We start from the raw sequence: 15,258 nt of genomic DNA, 5'->3' as shown, positions 1-15,258 counted from the left end.
GGTGGGCGGGGCTTCAGCTGCTCCCCGGCCTGTGACACGGGGCAGCAACCCAGCCACCCCCCGCCCCGGAGCGTCTGCGGCCTCCAGATGCGGACGCCCGGTCGGTGGGGGCGCGTGGGCACCGGGCCCGGAGGACGTTGCCGGTGACCTCGGGCCAGGGGGCCGCTGCCCCCAGTGAAGTTCGCGGTGTGTCCGGCGCGGCGGCGGGACGGGCAGCGTGCTGGCTGCGGGGCGGCCGGGCTCCGAGCAACCTCGTCACCCCGTCACCCCGTCACCCGGGAGGTGTCCCCGGCTCGGGAACCCCCGGGGTGGCGGGGACCTGCACCAGGGAAACTCGACCCCCTCGCCGGCCCCTGAATATTTCATCAGCGGATTAAATATTGACGCCGCGGCGGCCCCCGCTCCCGGGGGGGTGCGGTGGGACAGGGTCTGCGTCCAGCCTGGTGGAGTGTCGTCATTCCCGACGACGTTGCAGCCCCATCGTTGGGGGACGATGCCACCGTCCCGCGGCCCTCCTCCCTGACGGGCGACGGCACAGCCAGTCAGTCGCCGCGGACGGACCTCTGACCGTCTAATGGGAGAAGTGCATGGTGTGGGGCGGGGCTTGGCGGTGGGCACGTGGGGGCCGCGGGGAGGCGGGAGGGCCTCTGGCCGGCCGGCGTGGGTCGGGGGTCCTTCTGGTCCGTGTGTCTGGGGGCCGGGGTGGAGTCGGGTCCCCCAGTGCACGTGCGTGTGCGGGGGTCGGGCGGGGACAGCCCCAGAGGCCGAGGTCGGCTCCCTGCGGGGGAGGCCGGCCGCCAGGTTTGCGCAGCCCAGCGTGGGCAGCGAGGGCCCGGAGCCCCGACGGCCCCCCACTCGGGGCAGCAAGGGGCCGGGCGCTGGTGTGTGGAGGGTGAGCAGAGCTGGGGGGCGGCCAGCGGACAGGGCTCTGGGTGCCGGGGCTGAGGGGGAGCCGGGCTGCCCAGCTGGGTGGTGGGCGCCGGGTGAGATGGGGGTGGTCCTGGGGGCGCCTGGGCCTGGCAGGGCAGCACCAGGCTGGGCGGGCGCGTGGGAGACCCTGGGCGGGTGCGCTGGGCCCGGCGGGGGACGGGGAGGCGGTGTGACCCCGCCGGGCTCGGTGGCTGCTCACCGGGGCCCTCGGGGATCTGAAGGGTCGTGTCAGGGTCGCTGGGTGTGTGCTGGGCACGAGCAGGGTCCCCCGTTCAGGCCCCGGGCGGACGGATGGCACTGCCCCGCCCCTCCCCGCCTCACCCCTGCCCAGCGGCGGGCAGAGGTGGCCCCTCGCCAGGAGGCGGACAGTGTGAGACTCAGGGCGTGGACCACCCAGCCTCCAGCCGCTCCCCCGCCGGGCGTCTTGTTTTCCTGTGGTGGGCCGGAGCCGGCCCCCGGCTGCCCGCGGCACAGCGGGCGCAGCTCGCCCTGGCCACGTCCCGCACCTCCCCGAAAAGCTTCGTGGACCGGGTGTCCCTTTCTCCAGGGCAGCAGGGCCGTGGCCTGCCGGCGCCCAGGGGGTGGCGGAGGGGCGGGCCGGGTGCAGGGTGGGCTCTGGCAGCTGCCGCACGCCGGCCCTCCCGCCCAGTGCGGGCCTGTCGGGGGTGCCAGAGGGTCCTGCCCGCCGCCTGCGCCCTCGGCCCGGAGAGCAGGGCCGCCCACTCGCTCGGGGGCCGGCTGCACTGGCCTCTCCTGGGGGAGGGGCGTGGGAGCGGAGTCACTGGAGCGTTCGGGCAGCCGGCCCTCCGGGCCCCTGCGCGTCCTTGCCGGGGTCCTCCCTGTCCCCTTTCCCCATGGGGACTCGGCTGCCGTCCTGGGCGGGCGCGGGTGCCTGTGTGGAAAGGCAGGAGGGTGCCGCAGTCCTGGTGGCTGTCTGTGGCCCGGCCTGTTGGGCACCAGTTCCGGCCACGTCGCCGGGGCCGGGCCCCTGGGCTCTCCCCGTGCCTGCCGAGCCGGGGCGCAGGGCAGCCGGGGGCGGGGTGCCACAGCCGGAGGTTCAGGGGCCGAGGGAGCCGGAGCCCACGCGGGTCCTGAGCTGGCCCCGCTGGGCGGGAGGTGGGTTTACTCCCTGGAATGGACTCAAAGGGCTGCTGGAGTCTCTCCCTTGTAAACGTCCCCCAGTGTCTGACGGCCCTGGGTGGGGAAGGGGGGCCGGGGCCCGCGTGGCGGCGGCGGAGGGGGCGCCCCAGGTGGCCGGGCTCCGAGAGCAGCTCCTGTGTGCACACGCCCGGGCTTGCGGGTGGGCGCCGCTGGGCCGCTCCCCCCTTGCGCGGCCTCGCACCGGGCCCTCCCCGCTCGGAGCCAGCCCTCCCCCGCCTCCAGGGGAGCCTCGGGTGGACGGGGAGACTCACCGAGGCCCCCCCCCTCGGGACCTGCGTGTCCCCAGTGCCTGCAGCCGGGCCCTCCCGTCCTCCTCAGCAGGCGGCCTGACCTGAGCGCACTCCTCCTCTCCCGGGGAGCAGGGAGCCTGCGCCTCCCAGGCCCTCCCCCGGCGGGGCGGGCAGGGGCCCTGCTGTGCGGCGGTGCCGGGCCCGGGGGAAGGGGGTTCTTCTCTTCGCAGCCCCCTGGTGCTGTGGAACGTGACTCGCTCCCGTGGCCGGTGCCCCCGTTTGGTGAGCTGGCCGCCTGTGGCCCGAGACCCCTGCCCTGGTGTCGGTGGCTTGTCGAGGCTCAGGGGCGACTCCGCACCCACCCACCACCACGCTGAGGGTGCGCACAGAGAGTTGCGTGTGGTGGCGGGGGAGGGTGCTGGTGGGGGTGAGGTCGGGCGCCTTGCAGGCCCCGATTCTGAGAGGCTGCCTGGGGCTCGGTGGTGGGGAGTTTGGGGCCTCACGGGCCTCTCGTCTCGGCCTTTGGCGCTGGGGCTGGACCATCCCCCCCTGTGGGCAGGAATCCCCGAGGCCGCCTCTGCCTGGCGCCCCTCCGCCTGCCCAGCCCCTGACCACCCACTCCCCACCCCGTTCCTGGGCTTGAGGGGTGCAGGGTGTGCGCTGTGGAGGCTGTGCTGCGGCCTCCTCCTCCTCCTCCCCGGGCCCCGTCCTCACTCGGGGGGGGGGGGCGCAGGTGGAGTGTCCACAGGGTCGTGTGGGCAGCGCCCGGCCAGCGCGTCCGAGCCCCCGAGCCAGGCCGGCCGCCTCGTGGGACGTGGAGGGGCGGGGGGGCCCCCGAGAACCCAGCACCAGCAGTCAAGGGGGTGGTGGGCAGCACCCCCGGCCCCCGGCCTCAGTCTCTTGCTCTGCCCTTGGTGGGGGGGCGGGAGGGCGAGCTGCCGGCCCTGGTGGGGGTGCCCGTGTGCTCTCGCGGCTGCGCCTCACTGCACGTGGGTGGGCGCGGGCGGAGGGCGCAGGCCCCCAGGGAGGAGGAGGAGGGCGCCGACCCCGAGAGGAGGGCGGGGGAGCGGTGGCTGCCCGCAGAGAGGTTCCCGAGGAGCCTGTGTGCCCAGGGGCGGGGGCGCCCAGGCCCCCGCCCCGCCCCCCGCGGCGTCCTCCTTCCTGGAAGCCGGGCCCTTGCGACACCTGGGAGGCAGGTAGGGGCCTGGCCGGTTGTGCAAACCCGGCAGCTGCTGCTGTGCAGGGGAATTCCTCCCCGGCTCCCGGCCAGGCCCCGCCCCGGGGCCCGCACTGTCGGGAAAGCTTTGTGCCCCAGGGCCCGGTGGGGGGCGGGCAGGGGCTTTGAGGACGGTCTGCTCCTAGGCCTACAGCCCGGGGGAGCGAGGCCGTGGGGTGCCCCCCCCACTCTCTGGGATGGCCGCTGGGCCTCACCGCCCTTCACCCCCACCCCCAGAGAGGCAGGGCCGTGCCCCCGGGGACCCAGCGGGGCCCACCCTGAGCTCTCCTGGGCCCCCACCAGGAAAGCGTGACCCTTGTTGGGTGGTGTTCCTCCCTCTGCCGCCCGGGTCTGGCCGGAGCAGGTCGGGGCCCTCTTGGGAAACCACCCCACCTTTGCCCGACTTCCCCGCTCCCCACCCCGTGGGGCAGGGTGGCTGCTCCCAGGGAGAAGGGGCGGCCCCTGGCTTGTGGGGGTGACCCCACTGCAGAGCGGGGGCCCACAGGCAAGGCACTTAACCACCCGGGGCCCCGATGTCCTCAGCAGTGCCAAGGGCAGGAGAAAGTCCCGCCTCGTGGGGCTCGTGCCGTGGGAGAGAGTGGTCTGGCTCACACCCCACCCTCGGCCAGGCCCGGGGAGGCGGGGGGTGGGGGGCCACTCCGAGCTCCCCCCCCACCCCGTGCCCGTCACGCTGCCCTGCGGACGAGGGTGGCCACCCGAGCCCGCACCCCTCCCGGGGTGCCCCCCTCCCCCGGGCACCGCCTTCCCTGTGCCCCGAGTGTCGTGTGTGTGCGTGAGAAGGCCCCGTCCCGTCCGCAGCTCTGGGAGTGGCCACGGGGCCCTCGGGTGGGGAAGGGAGGGCCCTCTCCTCGCGGTCCTGCTGCGAGGGCCTGTCACGGCCCGGCCGGTGGCTCTCGCGCCTGTGTGGTCGGGACGGGCGGCTTCCTTGGGGGTGGGGTGGGGAGGGGCGACGAGCGTGCCCCCCAGCCCCCCTGCAGGGCGCCCCCGGAAGCCTCGGCCCGGCAGGGCTGGGCGCGCGGGCCTGGCGGGGGCGGAAACAGCGCACAACACCACAAAGACCCCCCCTCGCCGCGCCCGGCCCACACCCGAGCCTCCTTATCTCCCGGGCGGGCTGTCGCAACGGCGCGCCGGCTGCCGGGCTGAGACACGCGATGGGCAGATAGTCGCCAGGCGCCGCGGCCCGGGCCGTCGGACGGGTTTAGTTCCCCGGGCGGGCGGGGGCCGGCCGCGGAGGAGAAACCCAGCCGGGGTCCCCGTGGCGGCGGCGGGGGCCACAGCCTCCTGCCAGTTCCCTGGCTCTGCGAGGTCCCTGGTGGAGGGGGTTGTGTGGGCCCAGGGGTGGGGGCCAGCCACGGCCCTGCTCCCGCAGCCTGGGGGTGGCGGGCATCTCCGGGGCCTGGTTTCCTCACCTGCCCCCGGGGCAGGGGGTGGCGGGTGTGCCTCCAGGAGTGTCCACACAGGTGACTGGCTGGCCCCCGCGGCTGCGTCGGCGGGGAGGCGGGGGCCCCTGAGCCCACCCCCGGCCTGGCCCCAGGGAGCGAGGCCCCACGAGCCCCGGGGAGCGGCTGTGCCGGACGCCGGCCCCAGCAGACTTCGGGCGGGGAGTGCCCTGCCGGGCCAGTGGGGAGATGGCTGGGAACCAGAACTTTCCGGAACACAGACGTGCCCAAAGCGAGCAGAAGGGACCGCCGTCTGGTCAGAGCCCCTGTTCTTAGGAACCTGCGTGTGAATTACGGTTTCTCTGTAGCTTCGTCACTGGTTGTGCCGGGCGATCTCTGGCCTCCTTTGTCGTAGGCCGGGACCCCGGGGGCAGTGGGGCCGGGGTGGCCTGGGCCGCTCCGCAGAGGCCTGGGGTCCCCGTGGGTGTCCACGGTGTGGGGGACACTCGGGGGCGCGGCTGGCCAGGGAGTGGTGTGCAGGTGTGCTTTCACGGACGGAACCCTGTGGCCTGGGCACCCGAGGGCCGTCTCCCTCACAGAGGGCGCCGTGGGAGGCTGCGTCGCCCTTTTAAGAGGCCACCCCCAGGCACACCGACCCTGGCCCAGGCCCCCCCAGCCAAGGAGGGGGCCACGGGGAGCTCCTCCTCTGGGTCAGAGCGGAAACAGCCGAGGTCTGCCCAGCCAGCCTGGTCTGGGAACCTGGCCGGAGGAGCCATGGGCGGGGTGGGAGGCCGGGCCGGCTGTCCGCAGTCAGTGTCAGGCAGGGTGTGGGTGAGGGGCAGGGTATGGCCGAGGGGAGGGGCAGGGCAGGGCACGGGCAGTGACGGTCCAGGCCGAAAGGGCCTCCGTTAACCTGAGCTGGCTGGGGTGGAGCTTGAGGGAAGGCTTCTTGGAGGAGGTGGCGACCTGCAGGTCCGGAGAAGGGAACGGATGGGGGAACGGCAGATGCAAAGGCTCAGAGGCGGGAGGGAGTTCTGGGCTTGCAGGGGGAGGTCCGGAGCCGAGGCTGGGCGGGCCTCCCAGGGCCTGTATGTGGTCTGGACCTGACCCTGTGGGGCTGGAAGCATTGTGTGTGGGAAGCAACAAGTCCCAGTTCCAGAAAATTCTCCAGGAATCCAGCTTTCCAGGCTTCCGTTGGGTGCTGGCCTAGCAGAGTCGCCCTGTCCCAGGTCCCCCCTCGCCCGCCTCTCCCGGCCGTCGGCGGGCCCGGGCAGGGCCGCTCAGCCTGCGGGAGACCAGCTGTTCCCGGGCAGGCCCGGGCCGGGCTGGGGTCTCGGCGAGCCGGCGGTGGTGGCCGTGGGAATGTCGGCAGGTCTGGGCCCGGCCGGCAGGCGGGCAGAGGGCTGGGGGAGGGCGGGGAGCCAGGAGGAGGGAACGAGGAGGCTCCGTGGCGGGGTTAAGTGAACCTGGGGGCCCCCTCACCCCTTGCCCCGGCACCGGGGCCCAGGCAGGTCAGAAAGCGAGTACTGAGCACCTCTTGGGTACGGAGGCCGGGGGAGGCACGGGCGTGCAGCCGGCGGCGGGGGCGGGGCCTGCAGAGCGCGGCGGGGGTGGGGTGGGGGGACGTGGCTGTGGACAGCGCCCTCGGGCCCCCTGCGGGGGAGAGCCAGGACGGCGAGAGGTTCCTGGACGCCCGGGGCCTGGGGCGTCCCCATGGTCATCACTGGGCGCTCCAGGCCGTTTGAAAGCCGCTGGTGCCACGGTGCCACCGGGGAAACTGAGGCCCAGCAGACGAGGTTGAGATCCCTGGGCCCCTGACACTTGGGAGCACCTCATCTCGTGGTGATTATCTGGCAGCAACGAGCTAATCAGTCGCTGGGGGTGTGCAACCCCCCGCCCCGCACTCCCCCCCATCCTGCTCCACTCTCTGGCCCTTCTGCCCACCCCGCCCCACACGGGTCCCCTCCCCCCTCGGGCCCCCAGTGTCTGTGGACAGTGAACCCCGGGAGTCTGCCCCCCAACTCTCCTCTGGCTCCGGCCCTCTCCTCCGACATGCGTGCGGCTTCCAGTGCGGCTTTGTTGGGGGTGGGGGGGCCGCCAGGCCTCGGAGGGCCAGGCCCCGGGGCCAACTCTGCTCCCCGCCATCGGCGGGTCTGCACTCACTCTGCTGAGTAAAGGAGCAGCACTCGGTCTGTGTGGTCACCTGTGGCCGTGGGGCCCTGACCGGGCCAGGTGGGGTCAGCCCTGGTCGGGGCGGGTGACAGCAACGCCTGGCGATGGCCCTGTGTGCCCGGGTCCCGGCCCCAGGCAGCCTGCTGACTGTCCCCGGGGGGCTGGCCCAGGTCGTGTCCAGTGGGCAGGGTGGCTGGGGGCTGGGCCCTGCATGGGGTCTGGCCTGTGAGGGGACGGGGCTCCTCGCGCCCCCAGGGGGCAGGTGGAGGGAGCTGCCGGTCAGGCCAGGCTCTGGGGCAGAGACGCGGCCGGCCGTGCCTAGTGACTGCTGTGTCCGTCCGCCCCACGGCCCAGGCTGGTGTCCTCATGGCCACTTCTCCCTGGGGGCGGACGCACCCCGGGCCCTCACCTACTGCTGCCCGTGGCCCTGGCCGGGGCCCTGGGGTGCTGGGGGGGGGCGTCTGGCCGCCCCGAGCCCCCGAGAGTCTGCTGTTCTGCTCGTCCTCTGGGGCCCGGGGCCCGGGGCCGGGGCGGCAGGGTGCCCGGGGCTGCCTGCCTGTGGAGAGAGCGCGGTGGGGTGGGGGCCTGGGCGAGCCCTGTCTGCCCCCCGGCCTGGGAGGTTTGTGACCCCGGGAGGCGCGCCGTGCCTGGCTCAGGCCTGTGTCTGCCTCGGGGCCCCCATGAAGCTTCCTCCCCCAACCCCGAGCTTGCTGTCCGCCGCGGGGGAGCTGCCTCTGGCCTCAGACTGGACTTTTCCACAAATTTCTCTCTGTGACCCACCGATTCATACAGTGACCGTTTTGCTAATTTATTCATCAACGAATTGGTTCTGGAACTCTGTCTGGGTCAGGCACCTGGTCTCAGAGCAGAAGGGCACTGGAACAGCCTGTCCCCATTTCACGGGTGAGGGGACTGAGCCGCCCCCCAGGGCTGCTGCGGCCCCTCGGGCCCGCCCCCACCGCTGTGGGCCGCAGCGCTCCCGTGTGCAGAGGCCGGCCCGAGAACCCTGGCTGTCCCCCCCACCCCGCTTGCTTCAGCGGGGCCTGGGCCGGCAGGGGTGGCCGGCGAGGTGTGGTGGCTCCGGCAGACTGACCGCTCTCCCCCCCGCCCCCCCCTCCCCGGCACACGCTGCGTCAGGGGCCCGAGTGCCATCGCCCGTCCTTAAGGAGATTTTCCGTTCCGTAATCTGCATCCTGATGGCCGGGGCAGCGGGTGACAGCTCTGATGGGAGGCGGAGGGGGCTCTGGAGGGTCCTCGTTTGGGAGCGGGCCTGCGGCTCTCGGGCCGCCCGGCCCTGGCTGGCCGCCCGGCCCTGGCTGGCCGCTCTGCTCCCCCCACCTCCGCCCCCTGCGGGGCTGCCAGCCTCGGTGCGGTCTCTGTGACGGGGTCCTCCGGGGGGGCCCCTCATGTGTGCGTGGGCTGAGGCCCTGGGGGCGCCCTCCGTCCGTCCCCCTGAGCATGGCGGTGGTGGCGGGCCGGGAGCGGGGCCGGGTCTGGGTGCAGCCGTGCCAATGCTGGGCCCTCCGCAGGGGCACCCAGGGCCCAGGCAGCCGAGAGGTAGGGGTCAGGGGTCAGGGGTCGGGGAGCCACTGCTGGGAGCGTCATTCTGTTTTGGTCAAAGCCCCGGGGAGGCGTGGGCTGGTCACGGGGGCGTCGAGGAGGCCCGCCGACCCAGGGCCCCGCCGGGAGGGGCCGGGAGGGGCCGCGGTTCTGGGGTGTCGCCAGCGTCGGTGCTGCCTGGGTGGTCCCCGCGCTCGCGGGGGCGGGGGAGCGGCCTGCGCTCCCGGGCCCACGGGCCTGGGCGCGGGCTCAGGAATTCCGCATTATCTCCGGCTCTTCCAGCCCCCCCAGCGGGGCGCAGGGCCTCTCGGTTGCCCACCGGCCGCATCTGGAACGAGTTACCCCAGAGTGTCGGTAGCAGAGGGCCCGGCGGCACGGGCGTTGGGGGAGCGGAGGAAGCGGCCCCGAGCAGCTGCCCCTGGAGCCCCCTGGGGCGGGGCCTGGCCCTGGGCGGGCAGACAGACCCCCCGCCCTGGGAGCTGGCTGGGGCTGCGGAGTCCGTCTCCGGCCGGCCGGGTCTTTCTGCTTCCAGGAGCTGCCCCTGAGAGCCAGGCGTCAGGGTGTGAAGGGCCAGAGGGACTGTCCATCCACTCGACTCCGAGAGGTGCCCCGGGGCCCAGGACTGGCCCCCGCCTGCTGGGGGCCGGCTCCCCCCTGGAGGGGCAGCGGGGCGAAGGCGGGCAGCCCAGAGCCCCTGGAGCTGGGGGTGCGCCCGCCAGCCCTGCCTCGGCCTGGCCGTGGGGAGGCTGTACTGGCTCCTGTCCTCGTGGTGGCCTCTGACCTCTGACCTCCGCCCAGGTGGTTCATTTGCCGGGAGTGCTGCCTCCCGGGCCTTGACTTACCCGCCTGTGCAGCGGGCACGCGGGAGCAGAGGCCCCGAGGGACAGGAGCCGTCCTTCCTGCCGGCTCCGGTGACGCGTCACTAAGCACACACCGCGAGGTTGACTGCGATGCCGAAGCCAGCTCTCACCACGTCGTTGCGGTGCGGGCGCCGGCCTGTGCGGCTGCGCTCCCGCCCGGGGGCTGCCCTTCTCCGCCGTGGGACTGGCGAGGGTGGGGGCCTGCGCTGGAGGAGCCCCGGCCCTCAGCGGGGGACCGCAGCCCGCTGGCCACCTCTGTCTTGCTCCGGGGTTTTGGGACACGCGTCCCCTCCGTTGTCACCTGCGTGAGACCGCAGCACAGGGCCGGCGGCAGCAAAACGCAGCCTCCTCCTGGGCCGCGTCTCCGTGAGCTCCTGTTCCTGGAGAGGCCCCCCCCCCAGCCCCCAAAGAAGGACATGCCCGGGTGTTGGGCCCGCCCACTCCTGGCCCCTCTTCCGGCCCCCCCCCCCACCCCTGGCCCAAGTTCCCTGGGCTTAGCAGACTTCTCCCCTTTCCTGGCCGCTGTGTCCAGGCTGGCCTTCCCACTTGGTGACCCCCAGTCCCCTGCCTTGTTTCTGTCCCGGTTCACTCTCCGTCCTCCCGGTCCCCAGATCCGGACCCTCGCCCGTCGAGGAGAGACCGCCGGTCCCCCTCCGAGGGAGGCCGTGGGGTGGGCCCTCCGTGGGCGTCCTGGGTGCCGCGGGCATGGCCTGGCTGCAGCAGGAATGTTGGGACTGGGAGCCCGTTGTGCTGTGATGGCCCCCAGTCCCCCGTCTCTGTCCCCCCGAGCTGCCGCCCCCCAGAGTCAGCTGGGCACCGTGCTGGACCGTAGGGGCGGGGGCCCCGGGTAGGAAGGCCGGCCCCTCGGAGAGCCCGCGGTGTGCCGGAGCGCCCGAGAGTCCGCGGGACCATCCCTCTGGAGTGGGGGGGCCCTGGTGGGGGCTGCATGTCGCCCCCCCTCCCACCACTCTGACGCTGGTTTTCTCTTGGAATTCCGCACAGGCACGCAGGCCCGGGCCTGGCTGGACACGTGGGCCTTCCCGGCGTGGACATAGTGAGGCAAGCCCGGGAGGGGCGGCCAGGGCCCGGGCTGGCAGGACACCCGGGCGCCCTTGCTGACGGGGCCGCACCTGCCAGGGCTGGTGACGAGGGGGCTTCAGACGCCCCTGCCGGTCTGAAGAGAACTCCTGTCCCCTCTCACGGCCGCGGGTCGGAGGCTCCGAGCGGAGCCCGGGGCCCGTGTCCAGCCCGGTGCCCCAGGCTCGCTGCCTGCCGCCGGGCCGAGGGGCCCAGGAAGCAGGCTGTGGGGGCCTTTGCACCTTTGAAGGGGCCCCGCCCTTGTCCTGTGTGTCCCGGAGGGTGAGGGCCGCCCCCTGGTCTGGGGTGGGGGTGGCTCGGGGAGCTGGGAGCCCCCCCTGAGGCCGGCCCCTGCCGCACGTGGCCAGGCTGCCCGGTGGGTGGACGGGTCGGCAGCGGCCCTCTCTGGGGCTGCGGCGTGTGGAACGCCGTCGGCGACGTGGCTGGCGGTGTCGAAACGCGTGCTCGCGGGTTTCCCAACTTCCTGCCAGCCTGTCACGGGACGGGGTCAGGGCCCTGGGTGCCGGGCCCGGCCCGGCCGGCCTCTCGGGGTGCCCAGCTCCCCATTTTCCCCCACTGCCGCCAGGGCAGCGGCGAGGGTGTGACGTGAGGGCAGGGTGGCGTTGCTCAGCCCCCCGTGACCCTCGCGACCTGCTGTCTCCAGGCAGGTCGGGCGGCTGCGCCGTGGAGGGCGGGGCGGGATTTGAACCCAGGCCTCGGAGCCCAGCAGGTCGAGGCCCCGGCAGCCAAGGACCGCCTGCCAGCCCGGTGGGCCCTCCGAGGGGCCGCCCGGACTGGGGGTGTGAGCCTCTTCCCGGGCCGACCCCCCCATCCAGAGGACGGTGGGAAGTGGGGGGCCTTGGACAGCACGCGGTGGCGGCAGCAGGGGGGCCCGGGCTGGCCGGCGGTGGGCAGAGGCGCTCACCCTCCGTGTCCTGGGCATGCGCCTTCTGGGGAGCGCGGCCCCTCTCCGTGACCTCCCGGGGGGGGGCGTTCTCACGCGGAGGGGTGAGGGGAGGGAGCTGGGACCCCGAGAGGCAGAGCCGGGCGCGCAGCCAGGGGGTGGGGGGGCAGCGTCCAGGCTGCCGGGTGCTGAAGGCCACCTCTGGGCTCCCGCGGGGAAGTGGGCTCTGGGGGCGTGTCCGCGCTGCGGGGCTGAGCTCTGGGGCTCCAGGCCGGTAGCCGGGGCCTCCCGGGCCCAGGGGGGGACTCCAGACGGCTGGGGGAGGGGCTGGCGGAGGGTGCCCTGGACTCTGGCTGTGTGGGTGCGGGGAGGAGCAGGGCGCTGCTGCGGACCCCGGCCGGGTCCCCGCTGGGTGGGGCCTGGGGTTCTTTCTCGGAACTTGTGGTCATGCCTGCCCGCGGCGCCCGCCTGTCGCCCGTCAGCAGGGGAGGGGCCTGCAGCCCCGTGCGATGGATGAGGAAGCAGGAGCCCAGACAGGGCGAGGGGCCGGGCCGGGGCCACAGCCACAGCGGGGTGGCCGTGCCGGGGGCCGGCGGCGAGGGGCATCTGGAACCGTGCTCTGGTGAGGCGGGGGTTTGGCGGTTGGGTGGCGGGGGCGTGGCGGGTGGGAAGTCTCTTGGCGCCTTGCCCGGGGCGGGGGGGCGGCAATCGGGGGAGGAGCGGCGACCCCCCACCCCCGGAGGTGGTGCTCGGTTCCCCCACACCTCCGTGCGCCGGCCGTGGTCGTGGCCAGCCTTTGCAGCGGCTGCGTGCCAGGCGCCATGTGCAGCCTGCGCCATGATGTCCTCGGTCCGCCCTGTCCTCAGGGTGGGCGGGCGTGCTGTCCAGGTGAGAACGCTGCAGCCCGGACCGCCCACGTGGTTGGCTGTGGCTCCTGGCCTGGGCTCCAGCGCCTCCTGCCACCGGAGGGGCCCGTGTCTGCCTGCCGCCCCCGCCCTGGGGCCGGGGCTGGGATGGCTGTCTCCACGGTGGAGGACGTAGGTGCGGCCCATCTGTCCCCCAGCTGTGTCCTGAGAGCCCCGGGTTCGCTTTGGGGGCATGCAGGAGCCTACCGTGTTATATAGCTGGAGGGAGGTGAGTGCTGCCTCCTGCGGGAAGCCCTCCTTGATATCTGCACCTGGACAGAATGCCCCTTGCTCCGCTTTCTCTTGCGGCATCCCTGACTGGGCCCGTCGGGTTCCCGGGGCAGGCTGGCTGTCACCCTGCCTGTCTGCCTCTGGACGGGTGTCCCTGGGCAGGGCCCGGCCTCGAGCACCTGCCTGTCCCTGGTGCAGAGGGCACTGGGGGCACAGGTGCCCTGCTAGCCAGCCCTCGGTGACACGCGGGTGCGGCGGGGGGGGGGAGCTAAAGCCGAGGCCGTGCCCCTTCCTGGGGACGAGGACGTGGGCCCAGTGGGGCTGAGTCAGGTGCCCGCAGCCCCACCCGGCCGTGAGTCACGCAGCGGGGACTCACACCCAGGTCTGCTGGCCGAGGGCCACCTGCCCTTTGCCACCTGTGCTCCTCCCCCGTGGGGACAGAGAGGGAGAGACCGGCCTCGTGGCTGCTTGTCCACTGCCTCCCAGCCACTGTCTTCGCACGTGACGCCCTCCAGGAGAGGAAGTGCCGGCTCAGAGAGGTCGTTCGACCTGCCGGGGTTGCACAGCCTGTCTGTGCCGTGGGGTCTCTTTGGGACCTGGTGCTTGCTCGACCGGTTCCCAAGGACCGTGGCGAACCTGCGACCTGTATGGGCCCGTTCCCAGCTCTCCTGCCCCCGCCCCGCCACCTGGCCATCTGATAAGCCTCGGTGTGGCCCCTGAGGTGCACCAGGCCCTGGGGACGCTGAGGACCCAGTGCGGCCTCTCCCCCCCTGGGCCTTCCGTCCGAGGCGGCCTCACACAGGGAGGCTGGGGGCTCTCGGAGGGTGCGCGGCAGAGGAGGCCTCTGTCCTGGCTTGGAGGGTCCGGAGGGCTTCCAGGAGGAGGTGTTATTTAAACTGGCTTCGAGGGAGCCAGGAATTTCTGGCCCAGAGTACAGCCTGTCAGAGCCTCGAGGCGTGGGAGCCCATGTGTTTCTGGAAGCGACCCGGTTCCCAGGGCCGGCGTGGGAGCGCGGGCGGCCGGGGACGAATGAGGGCATCGTGGGAGGGCGGGCGCGGCGGTGGGTGGGCGGTGGCTGTGGCCACGGTCGGCCCGGCCACCCCGGGAGACCTTCCCGCCTCTAGAGCCACAGCGGCAGCTGCTTCTGGGCACCGGGCGGCCGCCGCCGGGGTCCGGGAGGGGTCCCCGCCGGGTCTCGGCCTCCCGGGGGCTGCCGGCGGGGCCGCCGGGGGAAGCGGGCCCTGGGCGCCGGTGGAGGCCGCAGGCAGGCCCCGGACCGGAGGAGACCCGGTTCACGGCGGGGTCAGCCCGGGACCCTGTGGACGGCTGCTGGGTCAGCCGGCTCATCTTACAGCTGAGGACGCAGGCTGCTGTGCTGCCCCCCTGCCACTCCGCCCCCACCCGCCGGCTGGGGCTCCTTCCAGCTCTCGTTGGGGGAGGACGGGAACCGCTCCGGGGCAGGTGGGGCCGTAGAGAGAATCCAGTCTGCGTATGGCTTGGCGCGGGCGGTCGGCGGGGGAGGCTGTGCCCGGGGCCGAGGTTCCGAAAACACCCCGCCCAGCGGGGAAACCGGAGGACGGGTCGCCCTGCACCCTGCAGGCAGCTCAGCTCCCAGAGCCCAGGCCCACGGCCCTGCCTCCCGCCCCCCCCCCCGCCCCGGTGAGCACCGGCCTTCCCTTCCCGTAGCTCGGCGCTCGGCACCCGGGCTGCGAACCCGGGCTGCGGACTTCCCCTTCTGTCGCGCTGGCGTCTCCCGTAGGATGGATGCCTCCCCCCCCCCACCGCGGCCTCTTGAGGGAGGGCAAGGTTGGCCTCTCGGTGGGTCTGGCCGGCGGAGGGGACTTGGGCCCCAGGGTGCAGGCCCCATGTGCGTCCCAGCTCGCCCCTCCAGCAGCGCCCGCCACCCCGGGAGTGTTTCGGCCTTGGGGGCTTCTCGGGGCCCCCGGGCCCCCGGGGCCGGCGCGTGTGCTGATGTCCACCTGTCTGCACGGCCCTCAGCGGTCCTCTTCCCCGAAGGGACGGAGGTTTCACCAGCACCCTGCATGGCACTGCCCACCCCACCCCCCCGCCCTCGCCCCCGCCCCTGTGCCGGGCAGCTGTGGGCCACGGTCTGGCGGGCCCTGACCTGCACTGTGGCCTCGGGCAGGTTGGACCGGGTGTCGCCGCCCTGTCTCTGGGGGGGACAGCGATGCTCGTGGAGGTTTCGGAAGAGCCGGTCAAGCTGCCTGTTCCTAAGGGCCCAGCGCAGGGGACGGTCCCTCCAGGGGGCCCTGGGGCCCTGGCCGGGGAGAGGGGCCAGTGAGGGGCTGCCCCCAACCCCGGGCTTCCGAGCTGTGGGGCCACAGGAGCCCGCCGTCCACCCTCAGCCAGACTGGCCGGCCCCGGGTCGCGGGTGGGCTGAGCTGGCTGCCGTCCCACGCCGCCCTGGGCTGACCCCCAGCACGAGGGTCATGGCTCGTGCACACGGGCGCCTGACCAAGGGGCAGGAGGGACGGGGGCTCTGCCTGGGGAGCCCTAGCTGAACCCCCTCACTCCAGGGCTGTGGGGTTGAGGCCCAGCGTGGGGCGTGCTCAGAGCTGCTGTGCGGGGGGCGCCCTGCGGCTGGGGCTCAG

At 73.9% G+C, this 15,258-nt stretch overlaps 1 protein-coding gene across 3 annotated transcripts in view; it reads left to right on the top strand.

The window, feature by feature from the left end:
* Positions 1–15,258, top strand: part of RXRA (retinoid X receptor alpha) — a 75,713-nt gene that overhangs the window by 21,579 nt on the left and 38,876 nt on the right. The window contains exon 1 of one of the 3 annotated variants that reach the window (XM_045846101.1): positions 12,034–12,132. The exons of the other annotated variants lie outside the window; for them this stretch is intronic. The gene's annotated coding sequence lies outside the window, so the exon portion shown is untranslated. Of the gene's footprint in view, positions 1–12,033; positions 12,133–15,258 lie in introns of those variants that run through there. 3 annotated transcript variants of the gene reach the window in all.

The sequence above is a fragment of the Phyllostomus hastatus genome, unplaced genomic scaffold (assembly GCF_019186645.2).
Source record: "Phyllostomus hastatus isolate PE091 unplaced genomic scaffold, TTU_PhHast_1.1 phas_contig_495, whole genome shotgun sequence".
In the NCBI taxonomy this organism is placed as follows: Eukaryota; Metazoa; Chordata; class Mammalia; order Chiroptera; family Phyllostomidae; genus Phyllostomus; species Phyllostomus hastatus.
This window is presented reverse-complemented; position numbering and strand designations above follow the sequence as displayed.